This window comes from Bactrocera tryoni, chromosome 1, assembly GCF_016617805.1.
Source record: "Bactrocera tryoni isolate S06 chromosome 1, CSIRO_BtryS06_freeze2, whole genome shotgun sequence".
In the NCBI taxonomy this organism is placed as follows: Eukaryota; Metazoa; Arthropoda; class Insecta; order Diptera; family Tephritidae; genus Bactrocera; species Bactrocera tryoni.
The window spans coordinates 4422799-4438619 of NC_052499.1; the positions used below are offsets into that span (position 1 = coordinate 4422799).

The 15821-nt window shown below is 36.6% G+C and overlaps 1 protein-coding gene across 4 annotated transcripts in view; it reads right to left on the reverse strand.

Annotated features, from left to right (window-relative positions):
• LOC120772771 (neuronal PAS domain-containing protein 2) overlaps nt 1–15821 on the reverse strand; it is a 108757-nt gene that overhangs the window by 12330 nt on the left and 80606 nt on the right. The window lies entirely within an intron of this gene.

Consider the following 15821-nt stretch of genomic DNA (forward strand, 5'->3'; position numbering starts at 1 on the left):
GTAGTTAAAGGTCGAAGAAAGGAAGCAAAACAACTCATGTAAAACTAGCACATATTTTATTATAGAATATTTTATGGGATATCAAAATTTTCCTCTCTTAAGATATATACCTAGTGCGATTTCATATTCGAAGAAACCCATCTTCCTAGAATGTATTAAACTTTGATGAATTGTGGTTTCTTAACTCTTCGAATAGCTTTGTCTTAAGCTTAATATTTCTCGCAACTATTCTTATTGATTTTGCTTCAGAGCAGAGAAAAATCGCCATATTTAATTACAATAAAACTTATTACAACAAAAATAAATCATAAAACGACAAACAGGTAGAACCACCCAAACAAAAAACAACAACAAAATCTCACTTTTTGACGCACAAAAGACAGAATAATTGCCGCATAGAAATTCAAGAAACCACAGCGTCAAAGCGATCGCCGCCGAGCCGAGCGCTACCGGCAAGCGGTGCGGCGTATCACAACATCCATACTCTTAGTCGAGATACGAGTATTTGTTAACGTTGTCATTGCCGCCATTGACTGTTGTAATAAAAAGATTAATCCGTCATTTGTTCATATGTAAAGCAAAAGAAAAAAACAAAAGAAGTGAGTAAAGAAATGTTGAATGAATGAAAGAGAGGCTTAAGCGCCACAAGGCTCATCAAGATCGACGGTGAAAAGCCATGCGTCTACAGACAATATACTTCTCAACTACATACATACATATATTATATTTATATACTTATATATACATATGTGTATATATTTATTAGCAGAGACAACCTGCAGAGGTCTACATCAAACGGGGAAACCAGGAAATGGCAAGCAATTAAAGCAATGAGCTCCACTACATACACATGTCGGAGTGGAAGCTGCGGTCGAAACAACTGCTATTTTGTATTGACTTTGATGAAGGCAAAGTCTTTGTGACTGCATGTAGTTGTGGCTGTGCTTGTTGCTGTTATGTAGACTGACCAAATTTTTACCTCTGCACTTGTCATACCAATTCTGATCATTTTCTATTTATGCGGTTTATACATACAAGCTTGGCGGCACTTTGGCACTTACACACATTTGTATACGTATACACTTTGAAACAAAAACACAATTTTTAACCAAAATCACCGCTTTTATATATTTCCGACGCTTGATTAAGCATCTGTTTCATTATTAAAATTGTCCCGTGCGCATTCATTCGTAATTTTGTTGGCTGAAGGCCCGAAAGTGTTTCGCATTTTCGCTGCTTTCAACATTAAGTAATTGTTTGCGATCGGCCGAAGCTGGGTTGCATGTTAGAGGTAGGGAAATCTGGCCATTTCCTGTGAACTGTGAAATATGGAGTAAAATGAAAGTGAACCGAAAATAGTGCAGCGAATTTATTTTTGAGGAAATGGGTCCGTATTAGTGATATACATAAGTGTTTGCGCATAACTTTTTTCTTCACTTGAAAAATGCGATTTTTTGGAAGATATCTCCTTGAAAAGTACCTCCATTCGCCTTGTGGTTATAAATAATTGAGAAAAAAACAAGAAAGAATGTTGAACACGACTGCACCGAAGCTATAATATCCTTCACAGGTGTATTTTTCACAGCGTAAAAGGGTTTAACAAGACATTTACATGATTTTGATCGATCAATTTGTATGGCAGCTAAGTGCTGAAAAATATTTTCGTAGATTATAGAGATACCTGAGATAATCAACGGTCGCCAATGACGGTTATGCTCTCCCCGGCATCATTTTTGAAGATATATAGACCGATGATGCCACCGGTCCACACCTCCACCTCTATGAAAATTTTCGTAACGATAAATCATAAAAAAAAATTGTCCATATAAGAACTAAATTTTAATCGATCAATTCGTATGACAGCTATATGCTATAGTTGTCCGATCTGAATAATTTCTTCGGAGATTGTAGCAATTCCTTGGGTTATAATCTATGCCAAGTTTCGTGAAGATTACTTTGTCAAATAAAAATTTTTCCAGGAAAGAAATTGAGTTTTAGCGATCGGTACGTTTGGCGGCTATAAGCTGCGGTGGTCCAATATCGGCGGTTCCGATAAATAAGCAGCTCCTTGGTAAGAAAAGAACGTGTACAAAACTAAACTCGAATACTGAGGGTATATACAGATGGACGCCGAGATCACGAGCTTCAATTGCAGGCATCAAATAGTCGGTTATCAACGGTCGATATCACCCCGACATCATTTTTGAAGATTTATAGACCGATGATCCCATCGTTCCACACCAAACTGTTGTTTTTCATAATGGAATGGCAGCTTTTGAATCTCTTCAGGTTGCTCTTCATCCCAACTGCGGCAATTTTGCTTATTTACACATTAATTTTGGCTCGAAAATGTCGGATCCTCATGAAACCCTCTTGGGTCAGTCCGAGTTGCTGTGAATGGCACCGAATCGACTCTTCACGTCTTTGCTGGACGTGGTCTATTCGGTCGAATGTTATCCAATAATAAATGCTGGTTTTGAAGACGGAAAATCGTGTTGCGAATAGTACGCTCAGTAGGCCATTTATGTTGACTATAGGTTGAGCGAAAATCGGGAAACACTTTTTTTAAAGAACGTGAATTTTCTTAATAAAGCTGACCGATTTATAGACGTTGTTTGTATGTAATAGCTTGCCACAATGTAGCCGGTGCTATCGAGAGAATTGCTCGAAGAAATTATGGTATATTGAAGGCTTCTTACGTACATAATGCTCTATATCTACTGTAGTATGGATTGTTCTGTGAAATTTCAAACTATCCATATTCCTGCTTACATTATTTCAGTTAGTTTAAACGAAATGCGATGCCTACATATGTATGTATATACCGAATTTAGACAAACGATGAGTCTCGTTGGGCAGCGTTATGTGAAAAAAGAGTGTGGAAATTCCTCATAACATTTTCATTCAATAAGGAAAACCGTGTCGCGCTGACTTGTTTCTTGTTTTGCTTATCTCACATGCGCAACCACGCACTGCCAATCAACACAATCAAATAAAGGCGTATAGAGAGTGTAAGCGCAGGCGCAATAGCTCCAGCGCGCGCACGTCACACGCACCAAATGCGTGGGGAATCGCAAAAATTAACACGACTTTTTCGCCTATTTTCATTATGCGCAGCTTGTAAGCTTGCAACACAAACACCGTTGCGTCCACTATGAGCAGTTATATACAGGTATATGTTTGTATGTAAGTTGGACGCGCTGCGCCATGGCGCGCTTGTAAATTTGCAATTTAATGCATACATTATGTGTAAGTGATTTAATTTTCCGCCAGCAAGTGCATGCGCTTGCCTGCCACTATACTTTTTCGCCTCATTTCCATTGCATATTTGTTGTTACTTGCTCAGAAGTTGGGCTGCTGCGCAAAGCGCTTAGCTTTTCGGCACATTTTCGCAATGCTTTTTTGCCATTTGATGTTTTTTGTGTTTTACCTCCTGGCTTTTTCGCCTTATATGCGCGTGCGTGTGTGCGTGTGTGCGTTTTTGCGCTAAGCGTTTTTCGCCTTTCAGCATTTGCGGACAGCGCGCAATCTTTAAGTAGCTGTTAATTGGTTTGGCGCATGCGAACCGCACCGCTGCCAACCAACAACCGACAACCGACAAACGAACAGCTAGGCATGCAACATGACTAGCAATAACAACAAACAAAATTCGCAATAAAAACCAATTTATGCTCGCTGTATTTACAGGCGTTCAAGCGATGATTTTCTATTGCTCCATATTTTCGCTTCCGCGCCGGCGCACCTGCCGCAGCTTGTCTGCCGCTTTTCGTCGAGATTTCCTCCTCATCTTCGCTGTGCTCATAGCTGGCGTGTACTTATTTTCTATTTCTCATTTTGCGCTTTGATAATTTTCATAAATATTTATACGCAGCAACAATTGATGTCTTCAATAATAAGACTACACACACACACACTTACACCTGAGTATAAATATTTATAGCCTTGTTGCACTAAAAATTGCAAAAGAATGCCAAAAATGGCGCAAAGCAACAACAAATTCATAACGTTGTTTGTTGCAGTTATTGTTGATGACTGGTTGCGCTGAAATCCAGTCAAGCAAATCAGCATATAAGTATGTACATATATGCATATAAATGTATATGCTCTCATATTTACAATGTCCCTGCTATGTGAGGCGTTAAAAGTGGGCGGCCCACTTGCAGACTGCTCGTGTGACTCTTCTTATTGCACTCCTAAATTATGATGTTCATTTTAATTGTGCGCATTGCGCATGCGCAATTTTGCATTTCCAAGAAATTGTGAATATATTGTGTGCAATGACACGCATGCCTAGAACGCATTTTATATATTTCAATAGATTTGATTGCCGCTGCGGTCTGTTAGTTCTTGGATTCTTGGAACCATTCTTTCGTTTTTTTTTTGTAAGAAATGTCAAAGTTTCTTAATTAATACTGATCAATATATACATCTATGATTATGATTTTTGGAGACTGCTCTTGCAAAGGCTATAAATCTCGAGCGCTAGATTTCTAACAAGTACTAATCTTAAGCAAGCTATTGTCTATAATAAAAAATCATTGAAATATTAGTTGACTTGGTTTCACTACAACTTGGTGAGTGGTGAATCGAACACCCATTCGGTATAAATGAATTAGATTAGCATAAATCCGGTCTCTTTTTACGAATAGCTTCGCGCAAACGACGCATAACACTCAAATAACATTCCTTGTTGACAGTTTGGCCGGTCGGCAGGAATTCGGAGTGCACCACACTACGATAATCGAAGAAAACTTTCAACATAACCTTCATTTTCAATCTGTTTTGACCTGTTTTTTCGGTTTCGGCTTACCTTTGCCACGATATTCAGCCGATTGGTAGTCCGTTTCCAGGTCGGCAGTATAGCTTTAAGACTCATCGCCTGTAATAATACGTTTCATGATATCCTGGTAGTCGGAAAGCATTGTTTTGCAGACTTTACTGCTTTTCGAAAAACATGAGTGATTTTAGAACCAATCGTCTTTTTACTTTTTTTAGCCCAAATGATCTTTCAAAGTTGTTTTCACTGCGCCTTTCCGTATTTTAATGATGCCAGTAAGATCTCTTTCAAATAATCGACGATTCTCAAGCACAAATTCTTTTATTTTATTTTTTTATTGACGTGTTGATCATCAGTTGATGTTGATGACCGTTCTGGACGTGGTTCGTCGTCAACGCGTTCTCGACTCTCTTTGAATAATTTGTACCAATCAAAAAGACTTGCTCGCGTCAAACAATTATTACCGAAGGGCTTTTCCAATATTCTAAACGTTTTGGCAGCAGAAATTGAATTCCGCACTCAAAACGGAATGGAACGTCTTTGTTGAATAATTTCACTCATCGAAAAAGTCGTCGAATGCACTTAATGTACTTCAGAAAGACAAATGTATATTAAGCTTTAATGATTATATTTTTGTGACTTTTGGTGCAGATGTCTCGGCAGGCATACCAACCAAGAAAAAACATATTTAGACTTTCGAAATTAAAAAGCCTTACTCTCTTTTGCCCACCTAATATTTTTTCTCAGTTATATAAATTGTCTTTCTTTTCACTTAGAGGAAGAAACCTCAAATCTAAAGTCATTCAAACTACAATTTAACAATGCTGAATTTCATTTCGCTACACAGCTCTTTTCTAAATAAGAATAGGTTACTTATTTTTCACTACTATAACAGAATGGGAAAAAAGTAGACTGAGCTGACCTCCGTTCAAATGGATAACAACGTTCAACAGCAATGTTTTTTGGCTGAAAACTTCAGAATTTCAAAAATTCTCAACACTGATCTCATAATTTCAGCAGGTTGCGGCAAAATTTCAATGAGCCTTTGTGATTACTACACCGAATTTCTCAATAAAACTATATCCAAAAAAGAGGTATTAAAAGTAAATACTTCTGAAGGCAATTCATTAACGCTCAGCATACTTTTTTCGCCGTGATCCTGATATCTCTATTAAAATTAAGATTCGTTTCCACAAGAAAATTCAACGAAAAACATTTCAAACTCTTGTTGTTGTTATTGTTCCAATGTTGTAAGACGTTCACAAACAAAAAGTTGCTCGGATTGTTGCAGGACTCTCAAAGCGTCGTTAAAAAATGTTAGTGTCAGAATATGTTTGAAAAATAAATGAATTTTTATCCACTGTGTGAGTAGTGTGAATGGTGTGGTGAACTTTATTTTTTTCTCGATAATATTGGTAGTCGAAAAAGTCTTTCCGTATATCTAAACAAATTTTAACTTTTTTTTTTATATTTGTAATAATAAATAAATAAACAAATACGCGCCGTTTTGGTCGACCACTATTAGCCATTTTCCGCTAAAGACATTATTCCAGCAGTGTAAATCGAAATTTCGAAATTTCCAGAACAGAAGCGAGCGAACCATTGTTGTGCTACACGAACTGATGAAGCATCATCTCCGTAAATTTCACAAATTTCATTGGAGGCCTGTGTGTCGATCTTCACTATTTTATACAAAAATTTCAAAATATAGCGAATTTCATCATTATTTTCACTCATTTTTGAACAGCTGTAATTTTTTCAACTTCCCCGAATTTAATTTTGGTTAAATGAAGCTTAAAATCTTACCTTTCCAACACTACATATATGATATGACACAATGTGCAAGGACATCTATTGACAAAATACGAAAATACTTTTTCGACTACCCACTATTTTCACTGTAATCCGGACAGGGTTAAAAAAGTCAAAATTTCTATTATGTCCCCTGTAATCCGAACCGACATTCTCTATCCGTATTCTCTAATCCGGATCACATGTTTATTATTCACTACATTCGCTTTTATGCTTTATTGGTTTAAGTTTTTTTTGTGTTTTTGTAACATGTGTATTATTTGTTATAATAAACAAACAGAAATTTATAAATATTTTTTCATAATACATAGTTTTGATATGCCTTTGGTAATCCGGATTTCCTTATATTCCGGATAGGAGCCGTTTTTAATTGATTCGGATTAGCGGGCCTCTACTGTATTCATCTAAAAGCATAAATTTGTATTAGGACCACCCTTTACAGCATGAACAATCTATGCGCGACAGCATCTTATACCACATCGTTGATTGCGCATCATATTTGTATTTTGCCGTTGTTTTTGTACCTCACAGGCGTGTATTATTAAAATCGCATTAGAATGCGCTATCAAAGCGGCAACGAGCACAACAACAACAACACACAGAACAAAAATAACAGTTGAAGCAATTTTAATTAGCTCAACATTTGTATTTGTTGTTGCAACGAAGTGCTTGGCGACGAAGTTGGCGGATGTTGACGAGCATTCGACTTTTCCAAAAAAATAAATAATAATAAAAAAGTTAAGAAACATGTGAGTAAAGAGTTAATACATTGGGCGCGAATGCTGTCTGCAGCCGCAGTTGCTACAGCCAAGGCGCACACAGTGCCGAGAAAAACAATTAACGGGGCTCAGAGGCAGCGCCACATAAGATGCAGCGAGTAGCGTCGGCAACGACGATCACTCCCAAGTCGAAACGAATGGCATATTGGTGAATGATGGAAGGGCAGCCGACGGCAAATGTGGCAGCGCGGCGAGTAAGAGGGCGGAGTAACGGAAGAGAGCATTGAGCGACTGGCTGACAGCGATCCTTGTGATGATTATTGATGAGCTGCGTCCGCCCCAGAGCAGCCGAATTGCCCAGCGAATGAAATATTTCCGTATATGTGTATGTGTGTGTGTATGTTTGTATGTGTTTAGACTGGCGGTGACTCGGTAATAAAACACAAACAGCAACAACAAGACGGATTTTATGACGAACCAGATTGTTGGCGTTGTGAAAACTGTGAATTATTTGTTGTTATTGTTGGGTGGCTTGGATTTTTATTGAGTTAATGTTTTTGTGTTGAAGCGACTTCTTATACTCGTACACACAAGCCAGTGTAATCTTCTAGGCAGTATGGCTCATCATTAAACATGGGTGTAATATACATACATACATACATACATGCTCACATATGTACATCCAGACATGCGAGTCTGTTGTTATTATGACATCTATTTAGTTGTTGTTGTAGTATTGCTCCGCTGTTGCATTTCAAAATATGACGCCACTTAGTATTTTATGTGCCTACATGTGGTTATGTGTGTGTGTGTGTATTTATATAAATGCGTTGGCATCATTGTTTCACACTACCGCCTGGCAGCAGCCTCTGCTTCCTCTGCTCGACCCAGCGCTTCTTTAGCACTTGCAAGCGCTTTCTTCAATCTCACTCCGCTTTTGATTGCCATCATTATTGCGGTGTTGCCGCTGGTCTCTCCGCCGCTGCGTTAATGACGCAAAAGCAGCAGTTCAAGTCGACTGCGTTGCACCCTCCACTCCGTCCTTCAGTGCTCCGTCATCTTCCTCTTGCGTTGCGTGTGGCATTTAGTTGCATTTATGGCTGCTTACACGCCACCTCTCACGCAGCCCTACTCATCCATCTCCGCCATGCCTGTCTGTGTGCCTCTTGTGGACACTTTGCTTCGGGGGGTCGTTGCTAATTGTCTCCTGCATTGCATGTGCTCGGCACTGCACTCGTAAAGCCAGCTGAAGGTGTTTTCGCTGACTTTTGCGAGTGTTTGAAGATCGCCGTAATGTTTGCCGTTATAAATTTGCCAGCTTTTGTATATACATACATACATATGTGTGTGTAATGTCCATTTGCTTGTGCTCATGGGCGCTATGGGCAAAGTGATATTTAAATACACCCAGATTAATTACAACTACTTGCAGTTTTTTACAAATTACTCTCATATGGCAATTAAAATTCATTAAATTTATCTTTAATTTTTTTGATGGATCCTCGGCGGATCCTTTAAGCTGATTGCGGCGATCATTCACGTCGCAGTTACATTGCAGATTACAGCGGCTTTTGACACTTTGAAACGCCGCTTTTTTTAATTTTTTTTTTTTGTTGTTAAATTTTGAGTAGAAATTAATACTTTTGAAGAGAAGAAATAGAAAAGAGTTATATGTATGACTTAAATATATATATATATATGTATACTATTAAAAAAAACTTCACTAAAAATATTTCATTGGGTAATCATATCAAGAAGTTAACCGAATTGGAGGAACTGAAGTTATTTTTGGTTAAACAGATGTTTCAGACAGCAAGCAGTGTTATATCTGTTCTTATAAGTCACAATAATCTATGCTTATGCAAAACCATACCTATAGCGAGTAAGCTTCACATGAGTTCATATATACTATTGTGAGCAAAAAATTTTAATTTAATTTATTCGCGCGAAAACCCATTCGTCGAAAACCCATTCCGTTTTGAGTACGGAATCCAATTTCTGCTGCCGAAATGTCCAGAATGTTGAAAAAGCCCTTCGGTGCTAATGGCCATCAACATCAACTGACGATTAATACGTCAATAAAATAAAGGAATTGGTGTTTAGGAATCGATAATCAACAGTCAGAGATTTTACTGGCATCGTTGGAATATCGGAGCGATCAGTGAAAACTATTTTGAAAGAACACTTGAGCCTAAGAAAAGTGATTGCCTTCAAAATCACTAAGTTCTTAAGAAAAAAGCGTCACGCTAACGTCTGTGAAACAAAACTTTCCGTACCAGGATGTTATGAAACCTATTATTACTGGCGATGAGTCTTGGATCTATGCTTACGACCCGGAAACAGACGATCAATCGACAGAATATTATTATGTTGACAGTTTTCTTCGATTATCGAGGTATGGCGCACTCCGAATTCCTTCAGAACGATCAAGCTGTCAACAAGGAATGCTTCGTTTGCGCGTAGCTACTTGTAAAGAGGGGCCGGAATTATGGGCCGAAAACTCTTAGTTTTTGAAAATAAACCGTCGCATACTGCATTGATTCTTCGTGAGTTTTTTGCCAAATGTTCAGCTAATATCGTGCCGCAACCACCGTATTCATCTGATTAAGCTCCGCGTGACTATTCAGCAAATTCAAACGACCCTTCCGGGGATATCGCTTTGTGTCAATTGAAGACATTCAACGTGAATCTCTACACACATTGAAGGCTATTCCGGAAATTGACTTTAACAACTGTTTCGAGGATCGGAAAGAAAACTTTGACACACGTTTATTGAAGCCAAGGGGGATTAATTTGTGTGGGACACATAGATTTTGAAAAAGAAATTAAGAATATTAAAATTATGAACAAAATCGTCCACCTTAGACAATAATTTTTTAATGAAATGATGTTTAAATGTACTGATTGACATTCACAATGATACCCGGATAAGACTTGACACATAAGTTAAAATAGTTAAAAATGGTGCTATGAAGAAAGACTTTTAGAAGAAATTGATCTATGTTGGGCCCAATAATAAACTTTTTTTATGTACAAATATTTTATGATTCTTACACTTATAACAGCCATTTATACAACAAAAAACGCTCAACTGTATCATCAACATCTCTGCATTACTACTTGCCTTTGTTAAACGATATTTTCCCTAGCAAAGAATAGAACACACTTGACTTCAGCACTGCGCATGTATAGCTGAAAGCTGCATAACAAACGAAAAACGCTCTTGCAACATGGAAGTAAAATAGAATTGAGTGCTAAAGAACATGGCTTGAAAATTTTTATATCTCAGTAGAAAGATATACATAATTAAGTGCGGGCATAACTCGTATAGCCTAAAGCCTACAAGCATTGGTTCCTTTTGACTACACAACTGAAATTCGCATTAATAAATCCCCTAAATTAGTTATAACAAATTTTGTATAAAGGTAGATTTTCTCAACCCTCTGATTTTTCCATTGACATTTCCATTTTCACACTCATGTCGCTTATGCTTTACACGTTATTTTGAAGCTTATTTGAGAGCTTCTTTTTTCACTTAAAGTGGCACATTGGTAAATACATAGGTATTATAAGCGGTTTTGGCATATAAAAATAACCTCAAAATTATTATGTTCAAGGTACCAAACTATAAAAATCATTTCTGAAAGAGAAAGCGGGTTTTCAAAAATCTGTCTTTAAGGAGTCAGTAGGGTAATCTGGTCTGTTTTTTTTTAATATTTTTTCATCGAAATTTTTATTCTACAATAGAGCTTTTTTCACATATCATGAGGTATATCGATTAGTGTATAAACAAATTTTTTTCGGAATTTTTTGATTATATCTGTCGGAGAAATGGCTGGGTGAATGAGTTGCGTTTTTCCACTGGCGGACACGATTTCTCATGTTTGGATCATTTGAAACACAAAAACCCAATTTATTCTTAAAAAGTACGTGAATGGTTATCGTCCCTACTATAATAATGAAAAAATGTTGATAAATAAAAAATAATTAACGTTTTTTTTTTTTTAATTTTTTCCCATGTTTTTTTTACATAAATTTTGTCATACCATTGTCAGTAAATTATAAAAAATTATGAATCTAGTAGGGACAATAATCAGGCGTTTTGGGAACATTTAAAAAAAAAATTAAGCAAATCGGTTGAGTAGTTCGACCGGAATCATGTCCGCCAGTTTAAGAACGTGTGTTTTGAGGTGTGCACTTAGAGCGCTCCGAACGTCGAGCGTTGGGCCTTTTTCGAAACCTTCCAATGTTAAAGTTGGTTTCTAGGTTTCTACATTAATTCTAAGGATATAAGGGAACAGAAAATGCAAAAAAAAAAAAATATTTTGAAAAAAGATTACCCTACTGACCCCTTAAGGATTTTGCGGTGCATGTATACCATATTTTTTTCTGTAACTCGAGATTTATGATCTACCCAAATAATCGCATCTACCAACACGTCATATCACATCTTTCTTCCTTGAAACCTAGATCTTCAATATTATGCTCAGTAAAAACTGAAGGAATTGTTATCAAAACAATTCTTTGAAAAAAGTCGGACCATTGAAAAGCTTTTGGGAAGTTATGTTGATCGAAAATCTTTGCTTTGGAAGATTTCTTTGATGAATTTAAAATACCACTCATTTCAATGAAACTGTTTCTAAGCTAGAATAAAGAGGATAAAAATAAAACCAAAATATTACAACAACAATAACAAAAGAACTGTTCAAAAGCAACAGGTGAAGAGCTGCAAAATCGCTAGAAATGCGCATAACAAGTGCATTCGAAAGTTTTAAGGGTCCATAACCACGAAATGCATTCGGTGCTGGTGAATTGGTGCACACACAAAACAAAAACCGTCAGCACCTATGCTAAGCAGGCGCCACCATGAAGAATGCACTTGACCGTAGCAAAATGCAATGCAAGCCACCGAAATGTCGGTAAAAAGTGTCGAATGTGGGGTGTGGGGGAACGGGGAACGGGAAACACGAACGCCTGGTGAAATGTATGCTCCGACGGAAGTGCACAATTGTGCAACTCGGCAATTAGCAATAGCGACAGTGCGCACACACGAACTTCAACGAATGCACAACTAACAATAAAGCAGGCTTTTGTTGAATGTGTATTTCTGAATGTGTGTAAGTGTGTGTGTGTGTGTGTGTGACAAAAGGGCAGTCACAAAAATATTGCACTTGCAACGCGATAGTTGAAAGTAATGGACTTGTGGCACACTCACGTGCTTAGCATGCGTTGCAACGGCAGTTACAGCATGATTGAGGGGGGAGTGATAGGCTAGAGGGTGATGTTTGAAGTATGCTGACATTTTAGCGGTGCATGCAATTTTGGCACATTTCCATCACGTGCATTGTCGTGGCGAGTTTATATTTTCTTGTGCTCAAGGAAGTCACTCAATGTCTGTCAGTAAGCCATTGACAACTAGTAAATATTGTGGCATGCGAACTGGTCTTTGAGAAGGTGTCTAGGAAATTGCGGATCTTTGAATAAAAAGTGTCCGATTTAAGATCTTAGCCATTGTTTTGAAAAAATAAATTATTATTATAGGTTGATCAGAAGAATTACTGAACAAATGAATAACGGATTTTATTGACCACTAAGTTATTAAAAATCCACTGGAAGGGCCAGAACATAGTCTCAACCCAAGCCCAAAAATTTTATTAATCTGTTTATTCGAAAAAAGTTATCAAGAACTAATCTCCAGTATACATATTTTTCTGTTCATAGAACGATAAATTCAAAGTGTTGTAGAAATTACTCTCCGCAATTCCATAATATTTAAGGTGTGAGCCTGTTTTAGAGGCTTCAAAAAAACGATTTTTTGAGCATTTTTTTGGGAGGGAAAGAAAGAATTGATTAAGACGAAATTTCTCGATTTTATAGTTTTATATTTAGACATCGTCCACAAATTTTTTGGGCACGAAATCTTTGTTATTCTGTCTTTGGGAAGCAATTGCCCTATGCATCTCGCTATGCATTTGGCAGACGGCGGGCAGGATGCAGGTCGCAATTTCTATCTGAAACAAATAAGTTAAACTAAGAAAATTCCAAAAAATAGTGTAAAATTCTACATTTTTTTACAAATTGGAAAAAATTGGTTTTCGACAAAACAAATTTTACTTTATGTTGTTTAAAAATACGTTCAAACTTGACTTTGGTTAGTTTAAATAGAAGATAATTTAATGCCAAAGATAATAAACTTTGCTCTAATTCATACGACGTTTTGTTTTTTTTATCCTGCTAGCCAATTAAGAAAAATCGTTAAAATTAAAAACCGAGAAAACGCTCGTCAAAGTTTACGCTTTTTGCCAAAGCGTTCATATACCTGCTGTACGGTGGGCGACTATTTCTCCTCTAGCTTCGACAATATGTTCATTCACATCTATAACTTTGAGGACATATTCTTAGATAATTTCTAAAGAGATTTAAGCAAACTCAAGCTTCTAAAGCAGGCTCCCCTCTGAAAGCTACACTTTGACCACACTAAATATTTCATAAATAAAAAAAATAACCAAAATACACAAAAATTATAATAAATCTGCTACATCGTAGTAATTAATAATAAAACCAACAACAATTTTAAAACCCATATCTCCACATTTTCCACTGGGACCCAAATCCTATTAATTATAGAGTAGCGCAAGTAATAATATCTAAGCACGTGTCATTCATTCAAGTATTGCCGCTTTTCAATTGCAGATAAAAGCATGCAGGCGCATTGTTTTTGTTGTTGTATTTTATTTGTTGTACACATTGCGCGCATAGAGACTTGTCAGTCAATGTTGGCACTTGAGCAAATATCGCCGCCAAATTACTTATATACAGAACTAGAGCAGCAAACCGTCAGTTTGGCTGTTGTTGTTGTTCTAAGAACAACAAAAAAACACGAACTAAATGTAAAAGATTCGCATTTTCACAACGAAAGTGCTTTACACAAACGCACATATGCGCAAACAAATGCAACACATATACAAATGTGAATACGTATGGGTACACACACACACGTGCTTGTGTGTGTGTGTGTGAAATGCAAGTGCAGTCTAAGCGAGCTAGTTTGTTTACTGCCGCGCACTAATAATTCAGAAATTGTGTGCCAAAAAGCCGTTATTATCTGCCGCACTGCCAGCACAGCAATGCACACACACACATACGCACGTGTATGTATGTACACACACATAAAGCTTATGTACGAGCAAATTGCAACTTGTAGTGTTGAAGAAAAATTAGGTGCGAAATGCATTGGAAATGCAACATTGGTCAAATTGTACTTGGAAATGCAAGCGAATTCGCGGCCGCGTCGAGGGTGAAGTGTAGCAAGAGTCGCGAAGTGAGCAGGTGGCAATGTAGGCAGGTGTGGGTTAAGGACTAATTGTTTGGGAATGTTAAGGAGTTGTGCTATTAAAATGCATCTATACAATATTAGGGTGGTTGCAAAAAGTTAAAAGTAAATGACAGCAAGGGTTGAATGTATCATCTACAGATAACGGTAAATAAAGAATTTTTGTTTTATAAAATTGAATACTTTTGGAAAAACCAAATACTCGTTGATTTATCATAATAAAATTTTGGAGTTGAAAAATATTTTTTATTAGCACTAACAGCTGACAACCCCGTTTATGGCATTTCGATTCTTTGTGCTATAGTTTTTTCATTTGCCCGCTGGCTGGTACGAATTTTATGAATTTTTTTATAAAAAATGATTTATTGGCTAATTTACATATGTACCGTTTTTAAGAAGTTGCCAACTCAGTTTATGTTTTTTTTATTTTTATATTCTTTTTTAATTTAGAAGCTCTTGCAAAAACTTCGAAAATAGCTTCCATATCTTCTTAATTTCATTATTTATACATTTCATTTTCAGTTCAGTTGGTAACTCTGTTAAAAATTTGGTTTATCCTAACTTTAAAGCAATAATCTTTTGATTCCATAAATCTATGCTGAAAATATTTTCTGTTTATTACACATATTACAGATTTGGTAATTTCGCTTTAAAAGGGTGGCAGCACTTTATTATTATTTTTTTTATTTAAGATTATTTGCCTATAGCATTCTTTAAGGCCTTCCATTTCTTAAACATTCCTTATCGACACACTGATATTTATTTTAATTTACAAACGGTTGGCAACTCTTTTCAAAAATTCCAAACTAAAAAATCAGCATTTTACCGATTCGTTAAAGTTTTGCTGAAATTGTTTGCTGATTAGTAACCACATATGTATTAGTATGCAATATTTTTAATATTAAACCAGGTGGCAGCACTAGCTGCACTAATTTTTTTAGAGATGCTTTTCAATATTTTGCTCAAAGGCATTACACTTGATATGCCTGTTTTCTTTTGATATGTATTATTTTCTGATAGGTGGCAACGCCGTCTCTTCTATATGCTATTAATAAACTTTCATACTTAACTCATTCATTTACAAATTTGCGCATTTAATAAAAAATGTTGCTTAAAATTTTTAATTCGCTTATTTCAAAACATTTCTAACAACCCTAATGTGCATAGCGCTGCAAGGACA